General features: G+C 41.5%; 1 protein-coding gene and 1 long non-coding RNA gene across 2 annotated transcripts in view; one reads left to right on the top strand and one right to left on the bottom strand.

Moving 5' to 3' along the window:
* Positions 1 to 27,724, bottom strand: part of LOC311523304 (L-threonine ammonia-lyase-like) — a 92,435-nt gene that overhangs the window by 42,041 nt on the left and 22,670 nt on the right. The window lies entirely within an intron of this gene.
* LOC311523307 lies at positions 19 to 22,233 on the top strand. The gene is made up of 3 exons (XR_014712306.1): positions 19 to 220; positions 19,222 to 20,100; positions 21,076 to 22,233. It is a non-coding gene; the product is annotated as an uncharacterized lncRNA (long non-coding RNA).

Below are 27,724 nucleotides of genomic sequence, written 5' to 3'. Positions count from 1 at the left end.
AGGGGAATAAATCAGAATCTTAGACTTTGTCTAGTCTACAGTTTTGATGGCTACAGGAACGCTGTGCCAAATTGCCTCCTGGCATAACTCCATTGACTTCAGCAATTACTCTAGTTTACTTTGTCCACATGAGAGCTCCCGCTGCTACTATGTTACCACTGGGAAATTCTTGCCAAAGAGATTAGCAGCCACATCACCCAGGATACAGCTTCAGGTTAAGGTATGTGCTGATTGTCTCATATGTATTTTATCTGTCTCATCAGACAATAAAATTATTCCCTATAAAACCCATCTGGATGTGCCATCTACATATCGAGAGCTCATGATCTGTAGAGGTCAACAGCTGATTTGAGGGTTTGCAAATCCACCAATATGTAACTTATTGCCATGCCAGGTCATGTGCATTTATCTTCCTGAAGGCAGTTTGTTTACTTTGCTTAACTCGCTTCTTCATGTGTATCTTTAGCAGAGACTTACTTACAGTTAATGCATGTATAAAAACAGGCAAACAACAGTCTGTGCAATGAAAAGTAGACGCATGACTTGTCATGCACCATGACAGTAAGTGGTATATGATTTAGTGGTCAGATCTAGAGCTGAGCAAATAACTGATTTTTCACTTCAGTGGCCCAGCCAGAAAACCAAAAAATACAATAAAAATGGTGGTTTGTTTTGAACTGAAACTGAATGGTTTTGTTTTTTCCCCTCAATAAAACACAAAACGGAAAAAATTTTGTTCAGGTCAAATGCAACGTTTTAAACGTCAATTAAAAATGGTTTAAAAATCAAATGTCAATTTTAAGTGACATTTCAAAATGAAATATCAGTTCAAGTAAACATCTAGTTTCAAAAATGTCATTTTGAATTAACATTTCATTTTGAACATATCTAGAGAAAAAATGTCAACATTGTCATAACAAAAACTATTGTGACTTTTCCAAAATTTTTGTTTTCAAGGTTTTTTGGCCAGATTATTCACAATTCAGGTCAAATTCTCAAATAGTTTCAGTGCCCTGGAAAAATTTATTTCTCAGTGAATTTGTTATTCGTAAGGGGGAAGGGGAGAAATGTGCCCAGCTCAAATATATTTGTCACACAATGTAAATCATGGCTGTTTCCAAAAGAATCAGCTGTGCTTTTCAATCGATTCTCCTAGAAAAGTTCAGTGAATGAGCTTCTTTATTTCCATGTGATGCTCCAGCGCACACATTAAACAAATATCCAGCTGTCAAAGTTTTATTGCATGCCTATAATTCATGCCATTTCACCTTCAATGTGGTTAGTAAAAAAAAACCATGCAAACATGGCTTATAAACCTACTTTTCTGTGAACAGTTGCTCAGCATAACTGGAAAGAAAAAAAAAAAGATCCATATGGAGACATTCCAAAGAGAATGAAGGAACTGTAGGAAAATTTACTTATACAGATAGTTACTCAATGCAAAGTCTTAATGCAGCTGCATGGTCATTGTTTTGAAATATGCTCTTAAAATGATGAATAAGTTTTGTCTTTTGTTTTGTCTGCTTTCAAAACTCCCAGCATTGTAAATTAAGCAAAGTAGCATTTGGGGAAAAGAAAATTCTGCACACTTTATTCGAACCACAAAATTGCCTTTTTTGTTTCAAGGAGGAAAGAAATAACCACTTATTATAGTTATCTTGCAGTACCTCGTCAACTGGCTAAACTCCACACTCAGATGCAACGTAACTGCTAAATGAAACCAATAGGCATAGGACACATATAAGAGGACAAAATCTGATCCACTTAGCTCATTTTGCAGTAGATAGAAAGACTGCCAACAGAGTATTACGGGCAGAGATGACAGAAATATGGACATCCATACAAGAAGTCACTGTATGGCTTATATTAGCCCTAAGATGATACAGGAATGTAGAGACGGCTGGATGTTAAAATACCAGAGGCCTCCCTGCCTTCCCCCCATCCTCCAGCCAAAAAAATCTTCAATTTAAAAGAAGATAAAATGTTTAGGATGGCTTGAGAACATTCTAACTGGGCATTTATAATTTCAATCTGTTCTGATACAGCTAATTTCACTAATTTCACATTGGGCTTTGAAATAGGTTGTATTTACCGGGGTAAGTACTTCTGGGAACACCCACTGAGTGAAGAACTGCTCTAGTAAGAATAGGTATGCTATCCTGATGCCACATTGACAGGTCAAATTCAAGACCAAAATGCAAATTCAAGGAAATTTTAAGATGATGACCTTATATAGCAAACCTCCCACTCCTAGAAGAAATCATTTGAATCTTGCTGTTCAAACAAGCAAATCTTGTGCATTCTGACAGCTGGTATTAATGAGTAAATAGTAATTAATTGCACAAGATTTTGTGGTGCTAGGGGCCAGTCAAAGCCTTAATTACTACTTATTAAAAGATAGAAGGGTACCTGTTGCTCTTGTAAATAGATTTTACTTACTTGTGGAAGTACGGTTTAAACAAAGTTGATTACAACATTTTCCAAAGAGCGTTCCTCAAATCAACATGCTCAATAAATCCCCATGACATCTAAACCTTACTAGCTTCTGATGACTTGCACACCCTGTCCCTTTGAAAATTGAATATGCTGACAATCTAGTGGAAAGTGACAAAAATGACTGGCTATTTCAGCCATTTTTAATACTACGGTGTGGTTTGTGTGTGAAATACTTAATTTTGTTATCTACTTTCATTTAAGAAATTATGGACTCTAGTACAGTTCAAGAAAAAATTGTTTATGTATATCGAAGATCATACTTCATTTATCTGTTCTTATGTGGTCATTAGACTACTGGAAAACATGCTAGCTTATTTAGAGATTACTACTGCTCACAGTTCACCAGAATTTTTGCTATCATTGTATGATAAGTAAAAGATAGTCCATGGAAATAGTTGCAGTATCTATCATGTAACTGTGAACACAAGAACAAGCCTTTATTTATACAGGCTGTCACGGAACATTTCCTGCCTAAGTATATTGAATTCTCAACAGTATGGGAACAATATTAGAAAGGTGATATATTTTATTTCAGTTATAAGACAACGGGTCAAATTCTGCCCTTAGTTACAGTAAGGGGACCTGTCTGATTTTTATGTGTTTCACTAGTATAATTGAAAGGAAGGATTTGATTCAATGGGCCAAATTCAGCCCTACTGCACGTGGGTGAAACTCTACAGATGTTAATAGAATTGTACCTGCTTGTGTGGGCCAAATTAGGTTCATTGGACAAAGCTTTCCTAACACAGGCACCTAACTTCAGGCACTTGAGTGCACTAAGGTCAATGGGAGTGGAGGTGCTTACTTTAAGTACCCAAGTTATGCATGTTTTGGGCAGTGAATCTAATGTGGCCCCCCAAGATAAGCAGGTGCAAATCCACGGGTAATAACCATTCCAGAATGCTAGACAAAAGGCCATTCTTCCCCATAAGGGCAATGACTGAATATTCAGTCTCCTTATGTGTGTAAAATATGAAGTTATGCAAGTGTTATTTGTTAACTACAAGAGATACCTCCAAGTCCATTAAAAAGTATCAAGCTTTCCATGTTATTATAGGGTGCCTGCTTCACCAACTACCACGTAGCCATGAAGAAACTCCTGAACATGCTAGAGGATATAGCCACCCCAGGCCTGCCTAATTTCTGACCACCAAACCCTGACAAACTGTGCTGCTCTAGAACACTGTAGAATGTAGCCAACTGACAGGATCTGAGAACTGTGAATTACCCTGGTTACTCTTGATTGCTCCCTCCCAGAGAGGGGTTTCCTTTCATGGAGGAAACTCATTCATATGAGTTTGTGTAGTGCTCTTGAATATTTACAAGAGAGGTCACAGTTAGGAGTCAGAATGTTCATTTTTTTTTAGCTGTAGCACAGTCAGAAGAGCCAAGATTGCAGCTCTCTTCTGTGGTACTGGAATTGCTATCACTTTTCTTCGCTTCCACAGGAAGTTTACTTGGGCATGCCTTGGAGCCCAGCCCTATAGGGTAGGCTGTTTGCTTGCTATATATCTGTTTGAGTAGCAAGCCCAGAGGGCATTAGAGTCCAGCTTCCTTTGTTCTGATGTTATCTAAACCCAACAAATGAGGCCTTTCTCAGAAGGGGGTCTCTTTGTTTGTTTAAGGTGAGGATGGCTGGATTCCAGGTCCCCAGAATTATAGAAGGTTGCCTTGTGGAGGCAAAGTGGCCTCAATTGATCACACAGCCTGTTTGTTTGTTACAAGTAGCCGAGCTAGAACTCATGTGGTATAAGGGAAGCCTTCTCTTATTAGAAGGTCCATTTTCTAGGCTTGACCCCTCCAGTATTTCTGGAGTCAGAGGCCTCAGAGTCAGGCTGGATATTTTCTTTTGAGGTAAAGAGGTAAGTGGAACGTGGGGGCTTGTCTGATGTCCCACTCATTATGAAGTAGTTGGATAATTGTAAATATATAAACACATTCTTTCGGGCACTCATGCCCCTGAACAAATAGACAACAGACTAAGTGGTGTTTTATGTGACTCAGCTCTGAGGAACCATGTCCGCATGGATGGCCAGTCTAGAAAAAAAAGAAGAAGAAGTTTTTTCGTAACAAGAGCTGCAGTCTAGATGCACAGCACATTCCTGGCGTAAAGAAAGTGATAACAGATGGGTTGTACCAGGGGAAAGGTTCAGGTCTAGAGAGATTTCTTCCCCTGTGTCACACAATGTCCAAAGCTGGGCTTGTTCATCAGTTCTGAAACACCCACAATTTTTTAGAGGACAATTGTGTTCTTGATGCCCTTGACAGGACCCATTGGCTTTCTTACACCACACTCCAAATAGTTCTGGAAAAATTAATGAAGGATTTGCCAGAGAAGCATCTGACCTTTCCCATTGAACTTCCAGGCCCCCATTTATCAGTGATACCATTTTAAAAGTCAGACTTCCCTCAAATCATCTGGAAGCTGGGTAAAGTAGCATGCCAACACTGGGAGTAGGAGGACACCACTTTTGTGAATGGTTCTCTAATGATAGTGCTTACTGTCTGGCAATGGTTCCTCTCAAACATCTGTGCGCAAGTCCCATGCTTTGCATGGGCAAAGAACGCTTCTGCTTTTTTTCCCCCTTTGCTGTTATGTTCATGACAGATTAAAAGACCCTGGTTCTGAGCTTGGATAGCTCAGGAATGCCTATGAAACCCCTACACAGCTGCCTGCACTCAGATTATTCAGGTCAAGAGGGAAAATAAACGGAGCGGGAGTGCAGTGAAAGAGGGAGGTATTTGCTAAGACCCACAGAGCAGTCCCCAATCCCTAGGTCCCGCCCATAATGCTGTGCTGTGGCTGAAACCATCAAGGAACTGCGGATGGTCTACTGAGTGTGAAATCCAGAGTTTTGTGGGGTTGATGGCAAGTTACAGTTGGAGCACAACAAGCTTCTCATTGATGAGTCGATATAAGTGACCAACAGAATTTGGATCTACAAGTTAAATTTCAGCTCTAGTACAGACACTAAGAGACAATACTGGGGCTATTAAGGGAGGATGTTAGAAGGGTCATTGTATGTGTGTTTATTTCTATATGATCCAAAACTCCTCTGCATAAGTCACAGTGGACAATGGTAGTGTGCAAATTTGCTAGGGATTATTTATGCATCAACTCCATTCTGATAACGCCAGTTCATGTGGATAAGCCCCCAATTTATTTTAACAAACATCAAATCTGGGCTTAAAAAAAAAAAAGAAAAGAGCCAGATTCTTTTATAACCAATAGGCACACTTGCAGTTTGCATTCAAGATAAGGGCAGTCAGATCTCATGCTTCTAAGTCTCAAATGACTACGAGGGATGGAAAGATTCCTACCTCCGTAAAACATTACTTAGCTGAAGCCTGACCCTCCAAGATACTGAACATCTCGTTAAAAATGCTAAGCACCCTATCACCTCTCAGGAGTGGCTCAGCAGTTTACAGGAGCCAGCCTTTGTGACACGCATTACAGATTTTTTTAAAAAAACCTTCCTCAGAAGCAGGTATGGGCCTCTACACTTGATGGACTAGAAGTCTGATTGACCAAGACAAATACTGTAGACCAATCCTCCAGTCAATGGTAGTTTTGGACTAAGGACTGCAGATTCATAGATTTTAAGGCCAGACGGGATCATTATGATCCACCAGTCTGACCCTTCTGCATAACACAGACCATAACATTTTGCCAGAAATTTCTGCATCAAGCTTATAACTTGTGGTTCAGCCCTATGTTCTGAAGTGCATTGAGAACAGAGATCAATGGAAAACAAATCAATACTTGCATATTTATAAGTTATAAAAGCATCACCACCAGAAGCAATTATAAACTGCAATATCAATTTCGATGTATTTTCTCTATCTGTGTGTTATAGCATTAGCGTCACTAATTCAGCATCATCATAGGCAGAGGCAAGTCAACCCCTTCATTAGGCTTCAGCCTGACCAACAGTCCTGTCTGAACAGTCACTGTGACCTCAGTCCAAACAAACGCCATTGCTTAAAGCTGGCAGTATTATCCCTTTAACGATCTGACACCTCCTTAATATGGGAATTAAAAATGTCGCAGCACGATGAGTTTAAGTAGCTACACTTTGTATGGTTCATTCCCTGTGATGCTAATGCTACAATAATTCCACAAAGTCCCTCAAATGGATGGAGGCTTCTTCCTTAAGAAAGTCAAATGAACAATATTTACTTCAAGGCTGGCTGCATCGGTTAGGAAAGTGAAGGGTCAAAGCTAAAATGGTTGTAAACATTTTTATAATTTAAAAAAAAAATCTTAAAATGCAGAGTTCTGAGTTTATTAACCAAATGCGAAGTTTTCTATTAGTTTTCATGTAAGAAATGACAAACAGCACAGATGAGAAGGGTGGTCTTGTGTTAGAGGCACTGGACTCAACTCTGGAGATATAGGTTCTATTCCTGACTCTGCTGAAAACTTCTTACATGACCTTGGAGAAGTCACTCTCTCTCTCTCTCTGTAACTTAGCTCCTCATTTGTAAAAAATGGAATGATAATACTTCTGTCAGTCTTGTCTGTGTAGGTGGAAATGCTCAAATGTGTGCTTAACTTTGGGGCTACTGAATATTAAGCACAAATGTAAGGATTTGCAGGATCAGGGTGTTGGGTTGTAAGATCTTCGGGGCAGGGAACGTTCATAGCTGTCTGTACCTAGCACAACTGGCCATTGATCTCCGCTGGGGACTCCACACACTATTGTAATAATTATATAATAATTATAATAATTGACAGTAGACCATGATCACCAGCAGAAAGACATCTAACATGCCATTAACACCAGATTCCAGAAATACACACAAAATAAATGTCCGACAAGACCATTCATTTTTCAATATCTCATTGACCACTTCAGGCCTTTTTCCATCAGGATATGTTTACAGAAAGGTAAAATCTTTGAATTCCATAGATAAGTCAATTCAGTCCCCATCTGTACTGGTGGGACAAGTTCATTCCCAGCGCTGCTCCACTGATTCCAGTGCAGTGACCTCAGCGATCACTTTGGCCCACTAAGAGCTTTAGAAAACACTGAAAAACTACAATCACTTTTGTTTTTCTAGAGAACTGGGAAAGGAAAGGGAAAACAAAAAGCATTACCTATAAAGCAGAGCAACAAAATACACAAAGAGGTGAAGCACAACTCCAACTATAGCACCATAAGGAGGCAGAAGGGATCCAGGGGAAGCGATGCCCGCAGCTCCAACCCCAGGTACAGCCCAGGGGCCGTCCATCACTCGTAAGTAGGAGAAAGGAGCAATCTAGTTCTAAGTCACAGAGCAATATTCTCCAACCTTTGCCAGAAAGGATCATAGTCTTCCTCTTCCCTGGAGCATTCCCTGGGAGTTCTGTTCTTTAAAAACTTGGAGTAGAGAAACTGCGCTGCAAAATTCATAGCAATTCCCAGTGTTAGCCAAAGTGGCGAGACCCCAGGCAACTGACTCACTTGCCTTTGGACTGTACCACCGCTATCAAGCCTGGAAGGGGTGTGTGCTCTGTAGGCGACTTGCTGTAAGCAGCTCTCCAACTCTAGACAGGGCAAAAGAAATGACTTTGAGAATTGGCTGCTGCTATTTAAAGAGATTATTTCCCAGGCCAGCCTGTCCCTGTCAATTTGAGTCAGGGCCTGGATTATACTTAGATGACATTCAGATGGCAGAACATGCAAAGCTTTAGAGACTTAGCTACAGAGCATGGTCTAGGTTTGTTAAATGGATCGTGAAGTTAGCAACATTGACTTCTGCAGAAAGAAACCGCAAGGAGAAGCTGCCACTTTCCTGAGGAGGTTTGTGAATTCACAATGGGGCGTTTTACTGAGACCTGGGTTTTTATACTACTTAACCCACAAGCCTAGGAAGCAGAGTTTAGCATGCTGGATCCTTGGAAGTCTGGAATCCAAGCCCTGAATTCAGCAGTGTCAGCAGCAAAGTTGCTGAGTGATGGGCTGCTTTGCTCAGGGTCTTCATAGTAGGAGAAAAGACTACACAGCTCGTTCAGGGAAAGTAGGAAGAAGAGCCCTTTGGGGCTGGAGGCACAAGATTACTGTGACATGTCTCGTAGGTTGATTCCAGGAGCATTACCAAAAATCAGTGGCAGAGGTACAGAGCTGCAAGACTTCCGTATTATTGGTGCAGAAAGATACATTAGGAACAGGGAATCTCACTTCTTTCCCAGGTGACAGAGCATACAATTTAGACTGCTTGGGACCCCCTGCATTACTGCAAACTTGTCAAGTGTACCACCACAGCTGCAGTCATTTTCTCTCCTTCCTCCCCACAACAGGCCTGTAGGCATTCACCCCATCATGCGTACTCCCCAAGCTGTGACCCAGTTGCTGTGCTCTCCCTCAACTCTCCACACTTCCCCCCGCCTTTCCAGTTCTCCACCTCATCAGCTGTTTCAGGTGGGGAGGTGGCCTTGGCTGGGAACAGAACCCACGAAGTCAACTTCTGCCAATGACCACATACTTTTAGGTTTGTACAGCACCTAGCACAAAGGAATCCACGTTTGGGACCATGAGGTGCTACTACTATTGTTTGTATTATGGTAACAGGGAATCCTTAGAACTATTTTGCCCAGCAGCCACCAACCAGTTTACCAAGTTGAGGCTATTCTGGGGAGAAACATTCAAAACTAAACCGCCATCCTGCAAAGACACTCTCCAACTGCTGGGAGAAGATACTTCCACAGTGAGGTTCAAGTCCATGTCAAGTGTCCATATGCCAGACTGAAAGCCTTGCCAATTAAGTTTAGGCTGGAAACGCTGACTGAGCTGTATCTCAGAAGGCACTGCATTACCAAAATTGCTCTAAGTTAACAGCTGCTATTTCCTTAACGAGAGATAAACGGTTAACCATGCCCTATTATTAGATGTCTCTTCCGCTCATTCTTGCCTGTCAAACTTCATTGTCACTGAAAGCTTCTTACACTCTGCTGGCTTGCACTGCCCAGACACACGCTGGCCCTGCTTATGCTCTATACCACTCACTCACACTCTTACCTGCCTTGCTTTCTCCTCTTTTAAAGCAACCGGATTTTATCACCCTTTGTGGGCACCAATTTTATTTTGAATGTCTATAATTATTTCCCTGCACTTGACCTCTCTCCATCTCACTTAAATCCTCTTCATAGCTAGGCAGCCTTCATCTAGGAAGTTAATCTGGTCTTTCTCTCTCCCTAACATCCCTCTCCAGGAAATTGTATTTCCTTCCTTTTTGCTACTACTATTATTAGGAGGAGTCAGATTATGATGGTGCACTTCCCATTGCTGTCCAAAAACGCAAAACATCCAAGCCTATCTCCAGTACTGAGTAGTAACTCTAGGGTTTAATAATGAGGCACATGATTCCCTTTTTTCTTTACAGAGACCAAGGGACCTGTCTCAGACTCTGTGCACCTTTCACTTAACATTAAAAAGGTCATATATATCCATATAAAGATATCCCAAAATAGTTTATCTAACGCACATTAAGATTTAACAGAGGTGGTCAAGAAAATTTTAATTCAGAAATTGGAATTGCATAAAAATGATTTTTTCCCCGCACAAGAAAATTTTATTGTTGATTTTTTTTCCAGTTTCTCTTAACAGGAAAAAACAATTTCCAAAGAGATTTGTTTCAGAATTGTGGGTTTTCCTCCCTGCACACACACACTTTCTTACTCCTCCCCCCCAATATTAGAAAATGGTAAGAAAGTGTGATAACAGCCGTGAAGAGTTGAAAGTATTACTTTCTGTCTAGTAACAACACTTTCAGAGAAAATCATATTTTCACCTTTCAGAGTAATGCTTCCGAACACTTAGCAGTATTTCCTCACACAGTAAGAAAGTTTGTGTGTTGACACTTTCCCACCTTTTCAAAATTTCCTATGGGAAAAACTCAAAAGGGGATTTTTCCTGCAAATAATTTCATGGGGGAAAAATCATGGGTTTCCATCCAGCTCTAAAATTAAGGGCTTGCCTACACGGCCCAACAGTTGGATTATAGGGGTATGAATAGACACACACACACACACTCCCACCCCAAAGTACGGCACCGTAACTCCCATGTCTGAACATGAACTAAAAAGTTCCTAGTTTGCATTAATGTTGTTCTGTTTGAAGAGGACTAAATTAACGTGAACTTGGAACCCTTTAGTTTGTGTCCAAAGTGTTCATGTAGGGCAGTGACAGTGCAGGACATGGCTGTGTACTGCTGTTCACACCCCCATAGTCTGAACTGTGGGGCAACGCAGACATAGTCTAAGAGACCCCTCCTGTGGGACTTAATTCTAGTGAATTCTGAAGCACCTAAAACCGGGGCAGCTAGACACTACTTAAGGAATTAAAAGATGGACCAAAAGCCAAACTGCAGATGTGGCTATGAACACCTCACTCTAACAGATACAGCCAAAACCCAGAGTCACATCACTGCAGAACTCCAATGGTTCCAATCCAGACATCCCTCTGGTTTAGGGAGTTTGAATTCAGCCCAGTGCGGAGAGAGAATGAGCTTCAAACTTTTGATCAAAACTCAAATCCAGGAGGTTGGTGCCATCTTTAATTACAGATTTTATGTATAATCTGCAGCGATTAGGTTGTGAGATCAGAAGTAGCATTTGAAATAGCCTATTCACAATGGAAAATTAAATTAGTTCATGCTCCTATACCAACACTTTGCTACAAATATCCCCAGTCCCGATTCAGCAAAGCATTTAAGCAAATGTTTAACTTTAAGCACATTCTTTGCTTAATAGGAATGGTCTGGTTTTAAGCACATACTTGATGCTTTGCCAAATAAGGGCCTAAATCCAATACAAAACTATAGTATTTGAACTGTGTTAACCATATCACCATAAGCAACAACAACATGGTAGTTTTAGCAGTCTTATTCCTCAGTATTTCATGGTCTTTTCAGGCTTTCCCTCCCTCAGCCCCTCCCCCCCACAAAGCACTGTAGTTGCTAGAGGTACTTTGTGCTGGTCTGAATGATCAAGTAAACATAGCAAAGAAACCCTGAGATTAGCCCCACAACTGGTCAAGTGGACACTGACTAATATTGGAAAAAGGCATTTATAGGGAATTGGATGGCTCATTGGGGGGGATTGTTAATGGGATAGAGAGTCATCACCATGAAGTCACCACATTAGCTCTCTCACACTGCCACCAAATGCAACTACTCTCAGCTGTGAGGAGGACATCAGTCCACCGGGAGCGGCAGTGAAACATTTCATATAGGCCACCAAACAGCCTTTTGGTCACTACCGGCCAGCAACGGATTTGAACTAATGACCTAGAAGTGAAAGATGCTCTATCCCATTAGCAATCCCCCCCAATAAGCCATCCAATTCCCTATAAACCCCTTTTTCCAATTATTAGTCCCAGTAAGTCAGTTATTTGCAAGCTTTAGTAACTATCACAGTTGACTGAGTGACCCGCAAGGTGCCTTGTTCCCTGCTTGGTTCTGCAGCAAGCAGCATACTTATGCTTCTGCAGTACACCATCTATTTTAAGCTTGATCCAGATAACCCTTCACATGTAACCTCACCGTCTGCCTCGTGGATATGAATTACCAGCTGTCCCACAATTAGCTCTTGCATAGCACTGGATAAAGTACATTGTGTTAGATTCAATCATTCTGAACCAGTTCTGAAACTGGAAAAAGAGCACATCCTTCGGGACATGCCATCTCACGAACCTCTTATCAGCCGAGTGCAAAGGGAAGTCACCTAACTATCTAGGGAGTGGTTTGTGCATGTATTTAAAGAACAGTAACCTTACTTCCAAGTCAGCTTGCTACAATGATTTTGGATGAGTTCAAGGTTCTAGCCAAACTCTTTAAATAGCCCTAAGAGCCCTTGTAATTGCTGACTAATTTTTTTTAAGGATTTACTAGACTATTAGCCTTAGTAATACCCTGTGGCAGTGAGTTGCCTAGGACACATTGTCCCTTTCAATCTCTTCCTTGTTCATTAACTTCCCATATTGTGTGTAAGAAGTGCAGGGCTTGGGATTCACACTTTTCTCAGACTCCTTGAATATCTGGATTCAACAAGCTGAACAGAGGAAGCACGTGAGCCCTAACTTTCAGCCTCCTTCTGTGAAGCAGTTTAACTCAGAAACCAATTTACTACCACCACATTTTGCTGATCTTGCATGGACTTTTTGTTCTTTGACTCAGCTTTAAATGCCAAGTATTGCAATTATGCTGGCAAAACACATTTCATAGGAATGCAATTAGTATTGTAATTGTATGGGGGAAGTAACCACAATTTTGAAACAAAACAATTTGAACAGGGCTACAGAGTTAGGGGCTTATCCTACAAACAGTTACTGCTTTGTATATTTCAGAGTCCCAGTGACTTCTCCACACAGCAGAGCCCATGTCACCCAAAAGGATCGTAAGTACATTATACAATTAAGTGACATACAGGGATCCATTTATTCCCCACTGAAATGCAGCCACCTCCAAGTCAGAATGCTGTTGAAGAACATACAACCAACACAGGAAGGAAAAACTACCTTTCACAATTGAAATTATAATGGGAATTTAAATAGACAAGACAATGAACCCAGTGGCCTGGCTAAATTCCAGCCTGAAATAACACCCCTATTCAAATACAGAACAATTGCTATGAGATCTTTAAAGACCATAAGGGGTCAAGATCTCAAGGCAGAGAACTTCCAAAAACACTGTGTTCTTTAAACACCACACTGTAGCTCAGTACTGACCCAAAAGGGAAGAGAGCCATTATTTTCACACTATGCAGCATTCTAGGAGCCTCTTATTCATCCCACACCCACACTTTATCTGGAGCAGGGAGATCGCAAACCAAGGAAGCATGGACTATAGGCACATCTAGCAAATGGTTCCCAAGTAAAGTCAGCCTTCTGTCAGAGGCCTTTTAATTTTATAAAGAGACAATCTTTTCCATGACTTTACACAGTATACCACAGCCCCCCCCCCCCCCACCCATGGTTCATATATTTGTGGTATTTTATTCTGGGTCTTTAATTCACTACCAGTGTGACAAGTTTTACCTACTGTAGCATTTTGTGCCAATACCCGAGATGAACTCATCTTCAGGGTGAATGTCACATGGAAATCCTTAATCTTTTGCACCGGCACATGAACACTTCACCTTCAGTGAAACTCAAATCTAGTGAAAAGATATAGACAGTAATAACAGATAGTCTTTTTATACAAACGTTTGTGCTAACTTTTATGCCTTTTATACACTTCTGACACACACCCAGTCATAAAAACGCTCTGCATGCTGTACTGGGCTCATTAAGGTACATCTTATTCCCCAGACAGCCTGCCCTTGGCACTGACCGCTCCCTCCTTCTCATGAAAGACATCCCACGGCTGTGTAATGCTTTCCACGTGTGAAAGAACAGCTTGCTTGTTTGGCTGTAGCCCTTGTTTAGAAAGTTCTGTGCTGTCCTTTTTCCAAAGTCAACACAAAAACAAAGTGATCATGTTGGCTTTTAAAATAGGGGAGGAGGGGAAATTCACTTGCATGAAACCAGAGTGAACTCATTTTGGACAGCACAAGAGGCTATTATCTGAGTAAAGAAAACCTCCCTTGAATTATATCACTTAAAGGTGGGTTCACAGGATGTAGTCAAGTTCTCCATATCTAAGAGGGTAATATTTCCAACGTAAGTATAAAATGGCCTGGGTGGGAACTAGAGATCTCTGCAAGGTGGAGGGCTCTTCGGGGAATTTGATTAGCTACAGAAGGAGGGAAAATGGGGCCTGTGGTAAAGCCAACGCTAAAAGTTGTAAAACATGGTAACACAGGAAACCAAAATGATCACTTAGAATTATGCTGTGCAGTGATGCAACTGACATTTTACAGGACATCATTATATAAAAACTAATGTGGATACACAAATTATGTGAGGTAAAGAGCCAACAAGAAACTGACAAAATATAGAACAAACACTAACCGATGTCAAATTTCTCTTGATCAGTTTCAAGTCCTGTTCTACCCAATGCTCTGCTCAATCTTACAGGCTGCATAACTCAGGCTTCAGTAGTGAGTAAGATCAGAATGTGTCCCCATCTGTTCACATTTGTAAAAGAGCAGCTGAGGTATGTGGGCAAGGTTTCATCTTATTGTTCATTGTCTCCAGGGAGCAATTGAATAACCCCCCCAAAATGATGCAGCAGGCTGAAATGAGTGGGAACAGATGCAGCTTTCCTACGCTATGTCAGGTGGGGAGAAGGGAGGAAAACCAATTCAAAGAAAAAAGGTCTGTCAGTGTAAAACTCTGGAATGGAGTCTGAGACTTCTCTGCGAGACGTTGACTGTGTGGGATACAGACACAGACCGTGTTCATTTATCATTCAAATACACATGCAGAAGTTAGCTTCCAGAATTCATATTTAGACACCTATGTAAGTGGCCTGATTTTCATAAAGGCTGAGTACCTTCACATGCCTAGGCCAGTATGCGCTAGTCCAGTGACACGCAGACCTCAGTGGTTCAGGAGCCAAATGTTGGTTGCTATTATCCAAAAGAGCCACAGTCGTGTGAATTCGTTGTTTCATTTACAATAGTGCTATAGATTCGTATTTAAACAGTATGAGAAGGGAAATATTTAATGTTTATATCTTATTCTCACAGCAAAATGACTGACCAAGTAGTTTTATTTTTTCAACTACAATTGGTTAACGTAGTAAAAGCATCCTGACTGGTTAATAATTAAATCACACAGTATTTTAATATCATGTGCTGCAAAGAGCTGCTGGACACACATTAAAGAGCCATTTGCAGCTTGCGAGCCTCAGTCCGAGTATCACTGCTCCAGTCCTTCCTACAGTTCAGAGACAAAAATGGGTGTTGTGTGCTCTTTACACAACAAACAATGTGAAGGAACCACAGGCACAGTGGGGACCAAATGAGTGCGTTTACTCACTATTTACAGCACACTAAGCTTCGCTATTACTCTGGTCAGGTTCTACTAGACTCAAACAGAAGAAACAGTGATGGCTACCAAACAGGGCTCACAAACTATTTAAAGCGATAGTACCCAACTTTTATACCTACAATTGTGCATCTCTCTAACTGCCAAGGCTGATGTATCAGTCACAAAATGTGGACAAAAAAATTACTTATGCAGGCAACTGATTGCTGTGGGATTCATTCCTTCAGTGTAAGTAAATTTTTATACTTTCAGTTTCATGCTTCATTTCTGATTTAAACCATTTGCAACAATGAAAGTGAAGCAACTCCCAGTTTGGTGGAAGGAAGGTAACTTTGCAACTAAAATTAGGGTGACAGAAAGTAGTGCACCCAAGTGACCTGTGGTTTAATGCCACAAATGAGGCTTCTGCTTGCCTTAACGTCAAAAAGCATCATTTTAACACAGACAGACGTAGAGACAGTAATGCTAGCACTGCAAATACACAAAAATGCCTAACAAATCTGTTAGAACCAACATATTATGATACTGACCAGGGAAAATGATATCCAGGTAGAGAAGTATGAATAAATTCATGTTGCTCTACCACACCAGTCTTTACTTCCCCTTTTACAGACACTAGCGTCCCTTGCTGACACCAGCATTGTCCCTCAGATGAGTGGTAGCAGATGGCTGGGGCCTTGCAGGTTGCCTTCCCAGTGCAGGAGAAATCAATAACTCAGATAGATTATATGTTTAGTTTGCACTATTTACACGTGTCAGTCCTGGAACAGAGGTGGTCAAACATCATGCAGGGCAACCCCATTTTTCAGAAATCACAGCCCAAAACTGATGTCTGGTTACTAGGAATTTACTCTAATTTACAAGAATTTACTCTAATCAGAGATCAAGCTCTGATGCTGCCTCACAGCTCCCTCTCCAAGGACCCTTGCCCCTACACACAAACTTGCAAAACAAAAACTAGCAATAACACAGCTTGTGTTCCAAGATGGCACTTTTGATTGCTTGCACACTAAGGAAGAACTCAGAAGAAAACTATGTAACACACCACTGGGGGACACCTGCCAAAACAGCATACTAAAGACCAAAGACCAATAAGAAAAAGACAAGAATAGACCAGAAGAATGAGCATCAGGAAAGGAACAAGAGTAAACTGATGACTGAGGTTTTCCCCTTTTGTAATTCATTTACATTTGTCTCCTAATACTGGAGTGGAGTGTGATCTGCCATTATGGATTAGGCAAAAAAGGAAAGTCATCCTCCCCACCCCACCCTGTCAGTCTGATCATGGCCTGAAGGTTCTGCGCACATCATCTGAAGAGTACCAAGATGTGATCTCGATTTAGTCCAGACTTACACCCTTACAAGAAAATACTTATGCACTGTGAGTAGTCTCATTGATTTCAATGGAACTACTCATGGCTTCTAAACTTAAGCACCTGCTTAAGTCTTTGCAAAATTAGGGTCTAAGCCCTCAGACCTGCAATTGCATCCAGGCAGGAGGAACCCCGTGCAGAGCCCCTGAAGTCAGCAAAGACCTGCCTGGAATCAGGAGTTGCTTGGTGCAGACTGGCATTCTTGCAATTCAGACTACTTCTTGGAGGGGGAAGTGGACTCTTCCCACCACTTTCTGGTCTTTTTCCTCTAACAGCTGTGAATAGAAGTGACACATTCCATAACTCACAAGGCTCAAGAAATACAGTATTACTATCATTTTCTATTAGCTGCCCTTCTATTTGTTTCCCCATCTGTGTAATGAGGATAATGATACTGACCTCCTTTGTAAAGCACTTTGAGATCTATAGATCTCAAACTGTTATATAAGAGCTAAGTATTGTTTATTTTTAAAACCCAATATTAACTCAAAATTTAAAAATCATTCATTTTATGTACAATGTATGTATGTCTACAAATGTAGCCAAAGAGCTAAAATCCTAATAAAAACTGAGAGCAGAGACACAAGTAGATTATTCTAGAATTGCTCAGAGTAGCTAGTATTCCTTATGGTGTTTAGTTATGTGGTGTGTTGTGTTGATAAGAGTTCAAAAAGCCTTCATTTATGATGAATTGCTGCCTAGATGTGACAGCAAAAACCATGAATGATTTAGCACTTTGCTGAAAGCAAATAAATGTTTCAGCTCAGTGTTAGACAATACATCAGGGCGGATTTGGAAATGGAACACTAAACTCTTCGCTTTCCAGTCAGCACTAGTAGTCTCAAGGTAAAGTACTTAATGGTTCAAAGTCTATTACCCTGTTCTAGACTCTCATTGATCTAAATCCTCTTTCCTAGCCTCCTGATGTGTCTGATTAAAACACTTAGCTTTGGATCACAGTTCAGGCTGTGCTTAAAATCAACTAGATTGGCCCAGTGCCAAGTAGGCCTCATTTTTTGTTGGTGCAATTGTGGCAACATTGAAATAAACATAGTGTCTGAATGGCGGGGGGGAGGAGGGGAGGGGAGAACAGCTGTGCAAAATGTATGCTTATTTGGCACACAGGCCAGTAACAATAATGAAGGGACCCTGACAAAAATATATGCATAAATAGAAAATAAACCTAAGAAATAGGTAACCTATAAGTGCCAGAATCAAACTAAGACATGAGCGAGATCGGGTAAGTGGACTACCTGTGCAAGTTTCCGGATCATAGCTATTAGGTCCAGGAAAAAAAAAAAACACATTTACCTGGGTCCTTCAATCTCATTGCTACCCACGACCCACCTTGCTTTTTGGTTGGTCTTCTCCCTATAATCATTCCCACTCATGAGTTAACTAGTCTAGAATCAGATCCTGCAGTCTTTGTGCAGTCAGATCTTCTGCTAACTTCATAAAGGCTGAAAGATCAGGCCCCTTATACTGACTATTTCCAGGACGGAAGCATGGCACTTCCCCACCTCCCACTCGTCTTACAATACCCAGTACCCACATGGGGCAGAACATTTCCTACTGCCTAGCTGACCACATTTTTAACTTTGGACCATTGCTTCTTGTCTTACCATCTTTTGAGATGGAAAAGAGTTCCCTTCCTTAGTTGAGAGAGAGAATTCCTTCCTTGAAATTATTCATAGGCTTATTACAATTTGTATCACCTCCTCTTTTCCCATCCTGACTCTTCATTTCTTGAGCATAATCAGTTAGCTCCCTAGTTCTCTCCTGTGTATTTTATCTTCCAATCTGTATAATATTTAGTGCTCTGTGAATTCTCTGTATCAGCTTTCCTCAGTGGCAATGTTAGTAAGTGACCTTAGAAGTGCATTAGCTTTCTAAGTAAAGCATCAAAAACATTTTTGAAGAGGTCATAATAAAGTTATGCCCTTGAACTACTATTTGGGTCACAGCAGCGTCCATAGATATTGCCACAGTATAACTACTGATAAATATGTGTAGCCATAACAAATAGGTCTGTGTGTGAACCTTCCACTGAACTCCAATAAGAACCACAAAATTAGGCACGAAGGACCACATGAGGCACACCTGTACATTTAACTTTGTTCTGGCAAAATGCTGCCACACAAAATTTTATCAGCATATGTAAAAAACTAGTGTTATCATAAAACTATAACTGATGTACCCAAACTTCACATTATAAGCAGCATCTAGCTTTCTAAATAATGCAGAGCTTCACATGAAAGCCCGCACTTTATTGCGCTCTCTGAATCTTGGTCATTTGTTCATTTCAGTTTCAGCATTTATTGGATTCACCACTGTGTCCCTGGTGTAACCATCTATACCTGAAATTGTACAGAACTGCAGTCTGGTGTATATTTCTGTGATGAATAGTGCATGGTAATAAATACATTGTCTTTTTTTAGAAAGAAACCTCAAGAGAAAAGGATGGAGGGAGGATCATAATTCATATTATGCATCTGGCTCCTGACGACATGAACCCAAGCCTTTGCTCCGGCTATCTGCATTCCTACTCATGATCACAAAACATCCGTGTGGCAAATGCAGCAATTGTTTCCAAGAAATAAAGTCTTTGGGAAAGTATTTAAGCTGCCTTTTCATGCAGGTTTGTAGCTGGAAATGAGGAGGAGAAGCCAGTGCTATATGATCAGCCAGCTCTTGTTTGACAATTTTAGGCTTATTCTACATGCCAATGCTGGTCAGGAGCCCTTATATGATTAACTATGTAACTAAGAAAATATCCGACACTTGCATTCTCTGCTCAGCAAGTTATGAACTGAAGTTCCCAGGCTTGTCTTTTGATGGCGTTGTGCAGGTTTCCTTTGAGGACAAAGACTGAGATGTCAGATATGAAGTGATCGCTTTGTGAAAATTGCCCACTTCACTTCACATGGTGTTCTACAGCACACGTGAACCCCCTACCTGTACTTAACACTCAGTTGTACCTTGCATTTAGCTTGGACATTCTGGTTACCTTCTCCAGACCTGAAAAAAGACGTCTGCGAAGCTCATCAGCTTGTCTCTCTCACCAACAGAAGTTGGTCCAATAATAAGATATTACCTCCCCCATCTTATCTCTCACATCCTGCGACCACCACAGCTGCAACAGTATGGCAAACTTTCCTCCTACAACCTATTTTAAAGGATTCATGGCTTGCTTCTGCTATATGCCACCTGAAACATGACATATGCACACTGTATGTTATCAGAAGATGGGTAAAGATTAAACCTCATTTCTGCCGGTTCCCGCCTCTTAAAAAAACAACAACCCTGGAACATTACAGGTAACGTAGCAGGAACATGGGGGAGCATTGAACATGTCTTTTATTCACTGTGCAGGTTTTCATTGAAATGGCTTGTTTGGTCCCTCCCTTTGGCAAGACATTTCCTTTTCTGAATCAGTCTGTGACCTCCTGTAGCTATGGAAAAGGGAGCATAGGCCAATGCCAAATTAGGAGTCAGATTCAGGTTCTATTCCCAACTCCACCTCTGACTTGCTGAATTGCCTTGGACAAGTTTGCTTGATATCCTGCCCCTCAGTTTCCCCACTTGTTAAGTGTTACCTATGCCATGAGGCTTAATACACTCAGGCACCAACTCATTCATGGCAACTGCTACAAAAATGCAAAGTAATACAGTGCTCAGCCTCATTGCTATTTTACAACACAACTTCCCTTCCTCCACAGCACGAGAACCGTCACTTGCTGTATTCAAGGTCTACAGCCACCTAAGCCTCTCTCAGCAAACAATTTTTCATTCCTGTAAGGAAATAGGTTCTTCCTCCACTTTCAGTTGTTTTCCACTTTGACAAGTGCAATTTACAAAGCTAACCTGCCAAAGACCCAAGCAATCTAATCCTGATCTCTGGGTTACTCAGAGAATTCCCTGACTAGTTTTTCTGCAGTATGATACACCATGGATCCATTTGACCATTTGGTAGCCCTGGTATACTCCACGTTAGTGATGGGTCGCACTCTTGTATGATCTAAAGTTGTATTATACCGTACAGCTTTACAGCAGACATGTTTTGGTTTCCAGGAAGTGTGTAACAAATGGGTGCAGCCCATTTAACAGAAAATATTCTGTATATTTTGGAAGTAGCATGCTTAGAATAGGAGACTGGGACTCACAAATTCTACTCCTGCTTCAGTCATTTAGCCACTGTGGGACCTTAGTTAAATCAATTTCTCTAGGCCTAAGTTTATCCCTCTTTGATGTGTGTATAACTAATATTCACTGATACCTATACTATTTCACAGGGGTGTTCTGCGTCCTAATGAGGCTTCATGAAGAGCTGAGATTGTCAGACCGAGGCTGGTTAAAAAGGCAAAGTGATGATATTACTCACTTATTTTCCACTTGAACCCCCTATTTTCCTGTCAGTTTCCTGGCCCATCTAGTTGATCACTCACAAATCCTGAAGCAACTGCTGCAAACAGCTCGGAGGTATTAGATTCTTACCCAGTTTTGGCAAATACACTAAGCTAGATTGTATTGGCACCAAGACAACCTAGGAGCAACATTTCCAATTACTGACTCACTGCTGGCTTTCAACACAGTACAAACTGTATTGTTCTGAAGGGGGCTGGCTCCGAAGAGGTCTGCTACATTATCCGAAGGTTTCTCTCTTTCTCCCTGTGATCCTGTATGTGTGCATACCATTATGCATGCAGTTATTCTCAGCAATACATTCTGTGACCATTTGGGTTTTTTTTTGCTTGTTTCCACAGTGTCCGCTGTTGTTTGCATTTTTGGTGTAGTCATGTTGGCCCCAAGCTATTAGAGACAAAGTTGGTGAGATGGAATCTTTTATTGGACCAACTTCTGTTGGCAAGAGAGACAAGCTTTTGAGGTTACACTGAGCTCTTCTTCAGATTCAAAGAGCTCTGTAAGCTCGAAAGCTTGTCTCCTTCACCAACAGAAGTTGGCTCAATAAAAGATATTACCTCACCCACCTTGTCTCTCTACTGTCATCTGCACCGCTGTACTTCAGTGTCAGAAAATAGAGCTCTTTACCGAAACAATGTGAAGCTTCATGCACAAAGTATAGAGTATCGAGAGTAGACGACACAAGTTCAGTTCAACTGCTATATTGCTGCTTAGGACAGTAATACTAGTGGGACGTAATGTGAAGGCATTCACAATGCAGGCTGTAGCCCTCAGAATCTTGCAGTGTTGATCAAAGGTGCTCTCATGTATAATTTGTCTTCAGTGGAGACTGCAGGTCCTAGGATGCCACACTCCTGATGCTTAGAAAACTATGTGTATGGCTGCCAACATGATCCTTAATTAGGCAAATACTGACTGCCCCGTCTGTGATTTGTTGTCTGTGTTTTTTTATTCACCCATTTTGTTTGCAATTAGATGAGCAGTTCTTTCATCTTTTCAGAGGATCTAAACGGTTTTCCCATTCATGTTAATTTCTTAAAGTAAGGACTGAGAAATAAAACACTTGCTTATATTTCTGTGCTTTGTACCTGGGGTTCCCACCCTCTCTTATTGGCCTGTTATATATATTTTCAAAATTAGCAGATAATAGGAACAGTTTGTGTGACATTCTAAATGTTAAGGTGAGTTTAGCGCTGGTGAAATCTCTGGTCCTCGGACCTTTACTTATTCCCAGAACAGGTTACAGCAGCAGCAATGCAAACTTCCCAGACAAGATCATCCCAAGGGCTGCAGTGCTGCCCTGGAGGGACCCACCCCTTCAGGCAAAAGGTCAGTTTAGTTTCCATGTCTATTCAACCCTCACTCTCTTGCCTGCAGATACCAACAAAGAGGGACAGGTGTCCAGTGGGACCTATCCAGTGCACACTGGAATGGATCCAGAACAAACCCCCCCTTTTTTTTTTTTTTACATACAAACAGCTTTGATAACTTCTGGTCACTACCAGCTAACCACCATTAGCTAAGTTTACATGGGGGAGATGAGACAATTCTCAGAGTACCTATAGGCATGTCTCCTTGGTTTGATCAGCAAAATGATCTCCTCCTAGTGATGAAATGTCTTAGCCATATCTGCTCAGGAGAAAGCTCGTTGGTCTTCACCCCCTTCTCTCTAGTGAAGGATGTTTTTCTTTCCCTATACGTTGCCACAACATTACTGTTCCTGGGGTGATTTCCCTTTGAAGCCTATCACGGCATCTCCTTCCCTGATCATAGGGGACTCCACATCAGACAAAATCCTTGCCCAGGACATGCCCAACCCTAACTTCAGTCAGCCCTTTTACAAGAAATCAGAACCAGGAATGCTACTGATGTTTCTCTCATTGCAGTACAAAATCTGCCTACAGACATCCCCTCTTTACTTCATTTCTCCTCCCTACAACTCAGCAATATCGTTGAGCATTTATTTACTTCTTTTATCAAGTATTGGACTTGTTCAAGTGAGAGAGAGAAAGAGAGAGAGAGGGTTTATGCAAACATCACTGGCCAGTGGTATGTTGGGAACATCTCAACAGCCGGATTTTGTACAAACCCATGTTTGCATGACCTAATTAGTTTCTCATGTTATGCCATTGCCAAAATGAATACACTGGAGAATGCTTTCTCCAATGGTAATTAGTAGCTTACTTTCCAGAGAACGGCATCTGTAACATTCTGTTTCCTCTGTTCCAAAACCTTCCTTCCACTCTTCTGTTGAAGAATTTACTTAATCAGGTCAGTCATGCATGTGCTGTGTTTTTTATCTAGTAAGTCACTTTGTTGCTAGTTATGTGCTCTTTGCCTGTATTTTTGTTCTGAGGCCTAGATCCATAAAGAAACTTGGGTGCCTAGCCAGTTTTAGGGACAACTGCAATCCACAAAATCCCTGCTTGGTGGCCACCTAACCCTGCAGACACTCAGAGTGCCTAAATTTCTGCCACTGGGCATGCACATTGCTGCCTCACTTCTAGCTCCCAGATGCCTCTCTTATGTCTCAGGCTCTGCACGATTCTCAAGCCAGGTATAGATAGGTGTTCCTCCCCGCCCTTGCCAGTGGGGCCTGATCCGTAGCATGCCTAACTCCTCACATAATAGCTAGGGAGGTGCTGTGGTGGCAGCAGCCTCCCTTATAACCATTAGCCCAGTTGTTAGGTTACTCATCCAGGATGTAGGAGATGCTAGTTCAATTCCCCCCCGCCCCACACACACATCCCTGTTGAGGAGAATGGATTTGAACAGTAGTTTCCCACCTCTCAGGTGAGTGCCCTAACCCCCGGACTGCAAGTCGCTATAAATTTAATACAAAGTGGAACAGCTTCAACAAGAGAAAGACCACCTATCAATATTGTATAGTTCAGCTGCTCTGTCCCAAGAATGGGCCTCAAATACAGCAAGTGAGAGAGACCAAACCCTCCGCTGTCTGCAGCAGCATCTCTCAAAGGACATCAGCATAACAAAACTAAAAGCAGCATTTCTTCCAAGAGTAAAAATGTGTGTGCATCCCTAAGAAAGAGCATTTGTAAGATGATGTACAACAGCACCACCTGGAGCAACATCAAAGTGGGGTAGATTAAAGCGAACTAGGGCATTTCTAGTGCAAGGCAGCAGGAGCCACACAGATTTCCCTTGTGCACTACAGGTGAGCATGGAGTCGATTTACACCTCATCTTGCTCCGAACTAAGTGTTCATGTAGACAAGCCGTTAGGGTCAAATCTGTTTTATTGACACAGCCAAACGTTTACGACCACTAGCCCTGAAAGGTCGATACAGCCACAGAACGAAGCAGCTGGATTCTATTCTGCCTCATGCATCAAGGAAAACATAACTGAATTCCAACTGCAGAATCTTTATTAGTGGGGATGACATAAGAGGTAGAAGGGGGACACATAGATTTTACCAATCCCAGTGGAGCTGGTAGGGATTATTTTTAGTCCTTTTGGACTGTGAACTGACCAAGGTTAATATGGAGGCTGAATAAAGATTGAATCCCATGAGGTCATGTATAAAAGCTGACTTTAAGCAGTTTTATTTTCAAATAACTTGATTTCAACTTTCCTAGGAATGTGCCAATTAGAACATAAGAAAACCTGTTTAATTTAGCAGGTGTTTTCAATAAAGGGGGCCCTGTTGATCCTGGATAGTGGCCTTTAAAAAAAAGAAATAAAGTGCATTAGCTCACCAATATATAGCATCTGGCCCTTTAGATTTGATGGTTTGAGAAAAGGCAGCTCCTGCTCAGCTATCACATTAAGAAAATCAATCTATGGAGACATCTTAGTTGGGCCTCTTGATATCAGTCTCATGAACGTCTGTTTGAAGCTAGATTATACCCAATAAGACACACTGGGAAGCTCCACCGTCCATTTTGTCTCACAAGTGGGAGGGGAAAAAATTATAATAGGACCAAATTATAGGATTTACCAGCCATTTTTCCAGCTCGGGGTGCTTAAACATTTCCATAGTGCAGACCAGACCTTACTGAATAAGTTGTAGTGTGCATCATCAGCCATCGTATGGTCCCTCCCCATCCACAATGACCATGTGACACAATGACTGCTACGTTGCAGTCACCTAACCTTTTGGCAGTGGATACAACAATTTCTTTCATGGAAAACCATTCTTACGGTCAAAATGTTTAGCTGCCTTTGATGAGATAAGCATTTTGTCCTTTAAAAACAAGTAAACAGTGTGATTGTTTGTTTTTGCCATTCATTTCATCTCTCCCTCCCCTGGGCTCTATTTTTGGAAATAAGGAGGAAGAGATGTAGTACAGGGCCCAGACAGGCTTCAGGAGGCACTCCAGCAAATGGAGGAGTCAGCAGCTAAGGTTGGCTGCTATGTTTCGTGGTCAAAAGACAAAGCTGCAAAACCTAGGATCAGGTCCACCCACAACACCAATCTCTTTGAGTAATGAAGCTGTCAAAACAGTCTCCAGATTTTGCTGTTTGGGTTCTGTACTCACCAGTTCCTCCAACTCTTGCATGGAGGTTCTCCACTGGATTGGATCACAGTGTCTGCCATGGGTCATTTACAATGAATATGGAATCAACATCATCTCAGCAGGATGACCACGTTCAGGATCTATTCAAGCTGAATCCTGTCCGTACTGCTGTATGGTTGCAAAACGTGGACATTGTGCCGCTCAGACTAGGCAAAGCTGGAAGCTTTCCACACAAAATGCCAATGTCATATATTGGGCATAAAGTGGAATGACTTCATTTATAATGCAGATGTTTGTGGTCGCTCTGGTCTACAGACTACTGGGGCCGTTGTCTGCAGACAGAGTCTTACACTTTGGGGACATATTGTGAGAATGCCAGAAGTCATTCCGGCGAACACTGTTCTCCGGGTGCTTGTAACATCCAGAATAAAAATTCCACCAACCAAGAGGTGGAGCCAGCCCAGAGGTAGACCCCCTTATTACAGGGGTGCGTCAAATGTGTTCCAACTTTGGACTTTTGGCCCATCAAGCCCCTGTGGCTGTACAGGAATGGACCAAATGACTATCACTACAGCCAACCATTTGGTGAAGCACTGAAGAAGAAAGAAAGAAAGAAAGAAAGAAATGTACCACTATGTGACCAGCCAGCTCTCCAAAGACCACCAGCAAGTTCTCCATGGACTACAAACTAGTTTGGAAATCTTTATTCTCCCTTTTAAAAGAAAGCAGATTAATTACCCTAAGCAACATTTTGATTCTTTTGGATTGCTCCCGTGCTGAGCAACTTGGGACAGGACCTGAGCCAGTGTAAATTGCCATCACTCCACAAATTTTAGCGGGAGGATGAGCTTCCTAAGAAATTGTTCAGCCCCATCCAATTTCCTAAAAGGCTTAACATTTCAGAAACTCAGCTGTCAAATTCAGTTTGTCCCTTGAACCAGACTGCAGCATGGCAGTGTTAACATCCCGAGACACCAGCGAGAAGGGAGAATCAGGACAGCTGCCTACTAAAGCCACACCATCTTTGGCTATTCCAACCTGTGCTATTGACAGGAATCCAACTGTGCCAGTGTCTTGATGTTGTGTAGACAGCAAAGGCAACACCTTCCAAATAGACTCAATTTCATTTTGCTAACAATCCATGGGGCAAAGTGCTGGTTCTTAAGTTTCCAGCAGCTGAATTTCATTTTCCTTTATATCCTTTATTGTATGATAATCACATTAGCTCTGAGAGTTCACATAAGAGGCGTAGGAGGGTAGTTGTCAACGAGATACAACAGTATTGCCAGCCTTAAGACTTAAACACACACAAACAAAATTACAAATCAGGTCTCCAAAAACCTGGAGATTTTTGAACATTTAGGGCAGTGTGCACCAAGGTGCACTCCTTCACCATCCAGCACACTGACTGTTACAATAGTGTCGCCACAGAAACATAGGTACTAGAAGAATGCCCCAGTCTCACATCAATGCTTTGCTAGTTCTCTCGTATTTTTCTAGTCCATCTGATAACCTGAGATTTCCGCCCTTTTTCATTAGAGCCAGTTAGAACTGCAGAGAGTTTTGCAGAGAAAATGGACATCAGGGTTTATTTATCATTTTATCACCTGGGGTTGTTTTCAGTTCTGCAAAATTGATCTCTCCCAGGTGTAGAACAGCTTGTGAAATCCACTTTTAGGAAATTCTGAGCTTAACGCTATCATTAAGTGCAGAACCATCATGCCAGTCATTCCATTGTGAAGTCTCCAGAGGCATGCTCTCCTGCCCCAGCATAACTAACTTGTTGGAAAATGGAATTACATTCATTAGTGCAGCACATGTAAAATCGACCACTATCACGTCTCAAAGCAACCATCCATGTAACATTCTCACCACCCCAAGCACATCTCAAACAAAACTGGGCACATTCAAGAGAAACACCAAGCATCTGTGAACAGAGAAGGTATTGATCAGAGCTGAGTGGGAACCGGAGTTCCCATTCTGTGGAAAATTTCACAATTTTGAAGAAAAAAAAAAGTTTCTGAATGGGAATCAACAATCC

This window comes from Lepidochelys olivacea (assembly GCF_965140295.1).
Source record: "Lepidochelys olivacea isolate rLepOli2 genome assembly, chromosome: 7".
NCBI lineage: Eukaryota > Metazoa > Chordata > Testudines > Cheloniidae > Lepidochelys > Lepidochelys olivacea.
This window is presented reverse-complemented; position numbering and strand designations above follow the sequence as displayed.